Raw genomic sequence first — 10,222 nt, 5'->3', positions numbered from 1 at the left:
TTAATTAAGTATAAACTACTGAGAAATTATTTACTAAATGATTTACTGTTTTTTTTTTTTTTTTTTTTTTTTTTTTTCATTTAGGTTGCATAAGCATTTTGATACTGAAGATATTAGAAGGTTATCGGCAAATTATTTATGTAAAAGAGGGCTAAAAAGCTTTTGATTTCGATAAATATGATTTTTTAAAGAAGTTTCTTTATAGTTAACACTTACGTTTTATTTACATTAATTAATGAAACAGAGAGCGATGTGCATTTTGTAATATCAAAGTAAAAGATTTTTGTTTTTGATATAGATATATTTTAGACTTTTGAAATCGAGATGTTTCCGTTAACACTTGTTGTTTTCACCTATCCTTTTTTATTTCTATATGGAAAAGCAAATTCACAAGGAAAGGTGCATATTATTTCCTCTGACCTGATGGTAATTGCCATTTGTTGAGCTGGCGAAATAGCATCTCTGAACGTCGTATTTTCTTTTAGCAACTGGTCATGTAGACGTGACGAGAGTTCATCAAAGGTTGATTTAGACATTGTGAAGTAATTGAAAAATTTATTCATCACCTCTCTTCAGCTCCTCGAAAAGTGTGCCAAATGCACCATACAAGTGCCTGTGTATTCAAAGGTTGTACCCGTGAATTCTAGATTTTCTCTTCTTTTTTCTCAAATGATATAAATAAAGACAATAATTTTCTCTTCCTGTCCGTCTAGTCAATACTACGAGAGCAAATTGAAAAGCGCTTGTCAAAAAGGTTGGGTCACTTTTGTGCGGCAAGTCGGACAAATATACGATTTGCTCAATTTGTGTTCGCATTTAGATACGCCACTACAATCGCATCTTGGTCCGACAAGAATCGCAGAGGTGTGAAAAGGCCCGAAACTCGCCAGGGCTCCCACAAGCGATCGTTCAGTATTGGACGCGTCAACTCACGGACCGTTTTTAAAAACCAGGACTAAAACGGTGTAGCAGCGAGAGAGGGAGAGAAAAAAAAACGAACGAAAATTAATAAAAAGTAAAGGGGAAATATTTGCGATTTTCTGGCTTTTAAATTGATCAAAGTAGACGGAGGGTTGGATATATATAGAGGTATACTTAAGTAAATAAGTGCGGAGCAGATGAGTAAATATAAATATATATATATATATATATATATATATATATATATATATATATATATATATATATATATATATATATAATATCTTTTGGTTTACCTGATAGCTTTCTTTCCAACAACTATATTTCATTCGTTTCCTTGACAAAGTCTTAGTAAAGACGAAAGCGCATGGATTTCTGCCTATCATTTTCCTGTGGTATTCGCTTATCTAATGAAGTCACTTGCATCTACTGTGATCTTTTAAGCATAATATATATATATACTATATATATAGTATATATATATATATATATATATATAATATATATATACAATGAAGGTAGGGAAGCACACTAACAGGTCAAGGAACTCATATTTTATTAAGTTGCAACGTTTCGAAGCCAACCAGCAGCCCTCATTTTCAAGCTAAAAAGTACAATATCTAATTAGTACAATAAAATTAAGCTACAATATTAAAATACACAATGTAAAGTACAATAAAGCAATCACAGTTAAAAACACAAATATATATATATATATATATATATATATATATATATATATATATATATATATATATATATATGTATATATGTATATATATATATATATATATATATATATATATATATATATTATTTAATTTATACACACGCATCACAGCCCTGTCAAAAACTCAAGCCTACAACAATCATGTCTTCTCTAACTATCAAAGTTGCCCGTCGATTTAGAAATGAAAATGAGGCCATAGCTTGTATAAGGCGACCTCGTCTCAATGAAGCGTTTCTGAAGGACTTCGCTGCTCCTTTTTGTCTTAGAGACCATTCACCTGCCCTATTAATTGTCGGTCTGAGGTCGTAAACTGAACAGAAATGCACTTGGACGTGAGACAGTGGAGAGAGTATATATACAACTCGTCGTATCAGCAGATACACTGACTGGGGCTTTGGAATTTGCTCTCGAAAATAAAAGTTAAACTTTGGGAATATTTAGTTTTAGTTTTGGGGGGTAATTGTTGCTAGGGTGAAAATTTATTATTATTAATGTTAATATTTTCTATTATTACTATTTTATTATGAACTCTTAGTACCTGCTTTAAGATATAACTTTTATTATTATTATTTATTTATTTTAATTTTTTTTGGTCTATTACAATCCTCCAATTCGACTGGGTGGCATTTATAGTGTGGGGTTCCGGGTTGCATCCTGCCTCCTTAGGAGCCCATCACTTTTCTTACTATGTGTGCCGTTTCTAGGATCACACTCTTCTGCATGAGTCCTGGAGCTACTTCAGCCTCTAGTTTTTCCAGATTCCTTTTCAGGGATCTTGGGATCGTGCCTAGTGCTCCTATGATTATGGGTACAATTTCCATCGGCATATCCCATATCCTTCTTATTTCTATTTTCAGGTTTTGATACTTAACCATTTTTTCCCTCTCTTTGTCTTCAACTCAGGTGTCCCATGGTATTGCGACATCAATGAGTGATACTTTCTTTTTGATTTTGTCAATTAACGTCACGTCTGGTCTATTTCACGTATCACCCTATCTGTTCTGATACCATAGTCCCAGAGGATCTCTGCCTGATCGTTTTCTATCACTCCCTCAGGTTGGTGTTCGTACCACTTATTATTGCAAGGTAGATGGTGTTTCTTGCACAGGCTCCAGTGGAGGGCTTTTGCCACTGAATCATGTCTCTTTTTGTACTGGTTCTATGCAAGTGCCGGACATTCGCTTGCTATGTGGTTTACGGTTTCATTTTTCGTATTGCACTTCCTACATATGGGAGAGATGTTATTTCCGTCTATCGTTCTTTGAACATATCTGGTTCTTAGGGCCTGATCTTGTGCCGCTGTTATCATTCCTTCAGTTTCCTTCTTGAGCTCTCCCCTCAGTAGCCATTGCCACGTGTAATCTCTGGCTAGTTCTTTAGTCTCTCATATATTTTCCGTGCATTGGTTTGTTGTGCCATTCCTCAGTTCTGCTTGTCATTCTCCTGTCTCTGTATATTTCTGGGTCTTCGTCTACTTTTATCAGTCCTTCTTCCCATGCACTCTTTAGCCACTCGTCCTCACTGGTCTTCATATATTGCCCCAGTGCTCTGTTCTCGATGTTGACGCAGTCCTCTATACTTAGTAGTCCCCTCCCTCCTTCTTTTCGTGTTATGTATAGTCTGTCCGTATTTGCTCTTGGGTGTAGTGCTTTTAGTATTGTCATATGTTTCCTCGTTTTCTGGTCTATGCAGCGAAGTTCAGCCTTCGTCCATTCCACTATTCCTGCGCTGTATCTGATTACTGACACTGCCCATGTGTTTATGGCTTTTAGCATATTTCCGGCGTTGAGTTTTGACTTGAGTATCGCCTTGAGTCTCTGCATATATTCTTTCCTGATCGTGTCCTTCATCTCTTGGTGTTTTATATCCCCTCCTTCCATTATTCTCAGGTATTTATATCCCTTCTCATCTATGTGTTTGATGTTGTTCCCATCTGGTAGCTTTATCCCTTCAGTCCTTGTTACTTTGCCCTCTTGTATGTTGACAAAGGCACATTTTTCTATTCCAAACTCCATCCTGATGTCCCCAGATAAAATTCTTACAGTCTGGATTAGGGTATCTATTTCCTTGATGCTCTTACCATACAGCTTGATGTCGTCCATGAACATCAGATGGTTAATTCTGTTGCCTCTTTTCTTGACTTGGTACCCGGCATCCTTCTTCTACAGTACTTTTGTCATGGGAATCATGGCTACTACGAAGAGTAGTGGGGACAGTGAGTCGCCCTGGAAGATCCCTCTCCTGATATTAACCTCTGCTAGTCTTATTCAAGAGCTTGTAAGTATTGTATTCCAGTTGCGCATTGTATTTTTGAGGAAGCTGATGGTGTTTTCCTCATGTCGAAGGCTTTCTTATAGTCTATCCATGCCATCCTTAGGTTGGTTTTCCTTCTACTGTCTTTCATTACCATTTTGTCTATCAGGAGCTGGTCTTTTGTGCCCCTACACTTCCTTCTGCAGCCTTTCGTTGGTGGGGGATGGTGTTTGTCTCCTCTAGGTAGTTGCATAGCCTTTCACTGATGATACCTGTTAGTAACTTATTATTATTATTATTATTATTATTATTATTATTATTATTATTATTATTATTATTATTATTATTATTATTATTATTTGTCTGAGAAATTAAGGACATTGTCAACACAATTTACAAGACCTTTTATTTAAAAGAAAAAATTAAAAACCATAGCATCTAATATTTCATAGGTCTTGCGTCGCTTATTAGAGTTTTTCAATTAATTATATTATCATCAAATGGGACATGAAATTGATTATATTAACGTCGATTATCTGTTATGTGTTATATTCGAATAAAAAAAAGTGATGCGTGATACGACCTCCAGCTACACGGGCGCGTGTTAAAAATCTACGATCAAATAGCACGTTGTTCCATAACGAAAAACTAAAATAAATACACTGTATTTTATTAGAAATAATTTTTCTGCGCTTTTGTTTAACATGAAACATTATTTATTTTTTACATATTCATTCTAATGAATAAATCATAAATATCCAATCGTTTAAATTCCTGTATCTTAACTCAACGCGAAACACCTTTTGCAGAACCTTTTAGGCTTTTGTATATAGACCTTCCTAACACCCCACCCTCCCCAATAAGAACAACAACAACATAAGTTTTTAAGTTACTCTTACTCCCCGAGTGTAAGCAATAAAAAAGCATAAATTTAATAAACAATAGATATATAAAGACATAATTAGTACCACGGCAATAAAGAAAGGTTAGACGTAACCTAATCCAATCTGATTAGCAGGTAACTAATAACTGCACCTGTTTGGGTTACCTGTTTATTAACCAGGTGTAGATGATCAGTCATCAATTATGTCCTCTCAGTAACCCGTCATTTTGAGACGTTTACTTCCACGAAATATTAATTATAAAAGTGTTTTTAGTCGATATCCAATTTTTCTTGAAAAGCCTGATTACTGCCGAATAAAAGTCTCTCAAGGAGATCGAACGAAATTTCCGTAAATGTCGTTCAGAGATGCCTTCGAACGATGAGTTTTTCAGTTGGTTTTCTGTAAACGTCAAAAATCGTCGTATTATTTAACGCGCGTCGCGAAAATAAGTTACAGCAAACTTTCGAAAGTATATAAACTCTTCATTAAAATAATATCTAGGATTTTAGCGCATTATTCCAGCGTCAAATATGTAGTAGCTTTTAATCATCTTACATTGGATAGCTTTTTAATGTCTTTGCATTAAAGCTTCATAATGCATCGTATATTTAACGTGTTTCGCGAAAATAAATTACAGCAAAATCACGAGAAAAGGTTAAACACTTATTTAAGATAATGCGCTAAACTAAATCGTGGTTTATAATTCATCGTACATGAGAAAGCTTTTAATGTCCGTGCATTATTCAGTGAGTCAGGCTCTCGCTAGAAATATATAAATAACAAAATAAATAAATAAAAAAGTAAATAAATAAATCAGAAGTTCATATTTTTAAAAAGTCATTTCCAGAAGATATTTTATTTTTACATTCATCTTATTGATTCTTCAGTAATTCCATTTTTTTATACATCTAGATAACATTTTCATCACATGTTTATTATTATTCTCTCTCTCTCTCTCTCTCTCTCTCTCATCTCTCATCTCTCTCTCTCTCTCTCTCTCTCACACATACACACACACACATCAATATTTTTTTTTATATGCTAAGATAAAATATAACTGCCCATTCATATCCTCTCTCTCTCTCTCTCTCTCTCTCTCTCTCTCTCTCTCTCTCTCTCGCTGACTGTCTGCACTTTTTTTTGTCCGCTCTGTTTCCTGTCCTCATTTCTCTGTCCGCACTTTTTTTCCGCACTTTTCTCTATCCGCACTTTTTTCTGTCCTCATTTCTCTGTCCGCACTTTTCTCTATCCGCACTTTTTCTGTCCGCACTGTTATGTACGAATGACAGACATTTGCATTTCATTCGTAATTATTGTTTTCGTTCCATTGCCTTTTCATTAAAAAAAAAAGCAACTTAATAACCCTGGCTTCACTATCATAATCTTTTTAAAGGTTTCCATTATTTTTTTTTCTTTTTTAGTTTATCACAGTCCTCCAATTCGACTGGGTGGTATTTATAGTGTGGGGTTCCGGGTTGCATCTTGCCTCCTTAGGAGTCCTTCACTTTTCTTACTATGTGCGCCGTTTCTAGGATCACACTTTTCTGCATGAGTCCTGGAGCTACTTCAGCCTCTAGTTTTTCTAGATTCCTTTTCAGGGATCTTGGGATCGTGCCTAGTGCTCCTATGATTATGGTACAATTTCCATTGGCATATCCCTATACTTCTTATTTCTATTTCAGGTCTTGATACTTATCCATTTTCTCCCTTTCTTTCTCTTCAACTCTGGTGTCCCATGGTATTGCGACATCAATGAGTGATACTTTCTTCTTGACTTTTTCAATCAACGAAGGGATAAAGCTACCAGATGGGAGCAACATCAAACACATTGATGAGATGGATACAAATACCTGGGAATAATGGAAGGAGGGGATATAAAACACCAAGAGATGAACACATGATCAGGAAAGAATATATGCAGAGACTCAAGGCGATACTCAAGTCAAAACTCAACGCCGGAAATAGATCAAAGCCATAAACACATGGGCAGTGCCAGTAATCAGATACAGCGCAGGAATAGTCGAATGGACGAAGGCAGAAACTCCGCAGCATAGATCATAAAACCAGGAAACATATGACAATACACAAAGTACTACACCCAAGAGCAAATACGAACAGACTATACATAGAGGACTGCGTCAACATCGAGAACAGAGCACTGGGGCAATATCTGAAAACCAGTGAAGACGAGTGGCTAAAGAGTGCATGGGAAGAAGGACTAATATAAGTAGACGAAGACCCAGAAATATACAGAGACAGGAGAATGACAAACAGAACAGAGGACTGGCACAACAAACCAATGCACGGACAATACATGAGACAGACTAAAGAACTAGCCAGCGATGACACATGGCAATGGCTACAGAGGGGAGAGCTCAAGAAGGAAACTGAAGGAATGATAAACAGTGCACAAGATCAGGCCCTAAGAACCAGATATGTCCAAAAAGAACGATAGACGGATATAAACATCTCTCCCATATGTAGGAAGTGCAATACGAAAAATGAAACCATAAACCACATAGCAAGCGAATGCCCAGCACTTGCACAGAACCAGTACAAATAGAGGCATGATTCAGTGGCAAAAGCCCTCCACTGGAGCCTGTGCAAGAAACATCAGCTACCTTTCAGTAATAAGTGTACAAGCACCAACCTGAGGGAGTGATAGAAAACGATCAGGCAAAGATCCTCTGGGACTATGGTATCAGAACAGACAGGGTGATACGTGCAAATAGACCAGACGTGACGTTGATTATTATTATTATTATTATTATTATTATTATTATTTTGAAAAGAAACCCTATTCATTTGAAAGAAGTAATAAGGTGTAAGTGAAATACAGAAAGCAAAGGTCAATTATTAGAAAATAAAAATGATGAATTAATAAATGAACAGATAAAATTATCCATAAAATGGTTAACAAAAAATTCCTTATACACAAATGCATAATAGATCTTGTATGGGAAATATATCCACTCTCGAGGACTCTCGATAAAAACATCGGGAATATTTCTAAAGAAAAGTAAAATGTATTTCGTTCGTTATACACTAAATTTACAATATCTTCACAGAAGCTGATATCATTAAGCCAAAAATGAAAAAAACATTTTCGATGAATGAATTTAGCTTGACAAATTAATTACATTAATTTCTTTTTTTATAAAAAATATATGCGTACAATATGTGGACGCAGTTACACATTCATCTGTCTCACTAGAAAGAATATCCTAGTATTTGGCAATCTTCCAGCGTTGACATTTCCTACATAGGAAAGGCGATCTGTAGAAGTCAAGGTGGCCTAGTTGGCTGGTTCTCATATTTTGTTTTGGCAGGTGAACATTCATAAGTTCTTTTTTTAAACAATTCCGAGGACGAAGTTGATCTCTGCACAGAGTTGTGTTGTGGTCGTAGACAATGTTGGAACTTTGCACAAACTTTTCAGAGTCGTCAATAAAGTTGAACTCTGCACAGAGAGCAGAAAGTCATGGACAAAGTTGAACTCTGCACAGACACGTATAAGCTCTGGACAAAATTGAACTTTGTACAGAATTCTATATAAGTCCTGGACAAGTTCTAGCTCTGTACAGACTTTTGAAACCCTGCACAGACATCTTAAAGTCCTGGACTGAGACACAAACATCTCACAGGCACATCCAAATCATAGACCAAATCAACTTCCCACGGACTTGCACCAGGCCTTACCAGCCTCCATGCCCATAGCTGGAACCTCCATGACCAAAGCTGGAGCCTCCATGCCCATAACTGGAGCCTCCATGCCCCGTAACTGACGGGCACAGGCCTGTGCACAACAACAGGCTTGTGTACAACAACAGGCTTGTGGACAACAACAGGTTTCTGGACAACAACAGGCTTGTGGACAACAACGGGCTGGTGAACTACTGGGGCGGGACGGTAGTAGACTGGTTGGGCTATGGGCCGGTGGACTTCTTGTAGAACTTCTTGCCGGGTCGGCAGAGGAGACGGCCAGTAGGGCGACGAGGAGGGCGAAGGTCACCTGTGGAAGCAGAGGGAGAAGGTTCACTCCTGGGGAAAGTTTGACCAGCTGCATTTTAGACTGTGGGTTCATTCATAGCACAGGGCATCAGACAGATCAGGGTGGTGAGTCGGTGAATTATGTTGCCCTGGTCTTCTGTGACTGTGTGTGTGTGTGTGTGTGTGTGTGTAGAAGGAGATTGGTTTAAGGGGGGTTATGGGGTGGGAGGTTGTCCTGGCAAGGTTAGGTTAGTAAGTTATTACTAAAACCCCTTTTCACTGGTAGTTGAGTTGTCATAGGGGTATATTAGATAAAATGTGAATTTAGTATAATATTCAGTATGGTTGGACTGTGATGTGTGATGTATGCTTTAATACAACTTACTTTTCATTGTAATTTTCAATGTTAGTCGTGGCCTTTTTCATTTAGACCCTTGTATTGTAACATGTTTATGAATGACCTCAAAGATATAGTTACAGACTTAAATAAAAAATTAGTTGCCTTTGAGTTATCTTCGTTGTAATGTATGTCTAACCTGAATTGTGAATATATATTGTGAACATGGTGTTGTTTACCAAAGTTCTGAACAGCTGTCACCTATAATTCTTTAATTGTCTTGTCCTTGTATCTGAGATGGTTATCTTAAACTTTTAATCGCACCCATTGTTTATGCTTGTTTGGGAAGGTTACTCTTCTTCCAGGTGTGTCGGATTCTAGGTACTAATCTATTTATAATCCCTATCTGTCAGTTATACGAATCTTCTTGTTTTGTCTTTTGTCCCATGTATGTCAGTTCTGCTCAGTAAAGGACGTGGAAACGTCGAAAGGTCTCGCAGTTACTCCTTCGTTTATTTTTCCTCCTCGTGGCATATATCTTTATTTATGGATTTGTCACGTCCTTAACTTTCGTGATTCAGTTATACATATATATATATATATATATATATATATATATATATATATATATATATATATATATATATATATATATGTTGTGTGTGTGTGTGTGTGTGTGTGTGTGTGTGTGTGTGTATGTAAACATTTCTTTCTATACTGTACTCTTGCAGTAAATAATAATTGCATCTTATGAAGATATATAAACTAGAAAAACACCATCTGGATCGCAACTAGTGTGGTTATCCTAATGCAACCACTGAGAAAACAACTGAGAATCAACACTAGTTGCTCACTGGAAAAAACAACCGAGAAGCAACACCAGTTGCTCACTGGGGGGGCGGGGAAACAAGCAAACTGAGAAAACAAACACCAGCTACTTACGAACTTCATGTTGATCAAGCGAGTGTGGATGTGTAACTGCTGACTCTATGGTTGGAGTTACCCGTTTATATAGGCGACGCCCACCAGTTACCCAGCCCCCTATAAAGTCTGCTTACCGTAAGAGCGATTAGGACCTTTGGAAACCGTGGCTTAATGACCTCTATG

The sequence above is a fragment of the Macrobrachium nipponense genome, chromosome 26, assembly GCF_015104395.2.
Source record: "Macrobrachium nipponense isolate FS-2020 chromosome 26, ASM1510439v2, whole genome shotgun sequence".
NCBI lineage: Eukaryota > Metazoa > Arthropoda > Malacostraca > Decapoda > Palaemonidae > Macrobrachium > Macrobrachium nipponense.
Note: the sequence above shows the minus strand (reverse complement) of the source record.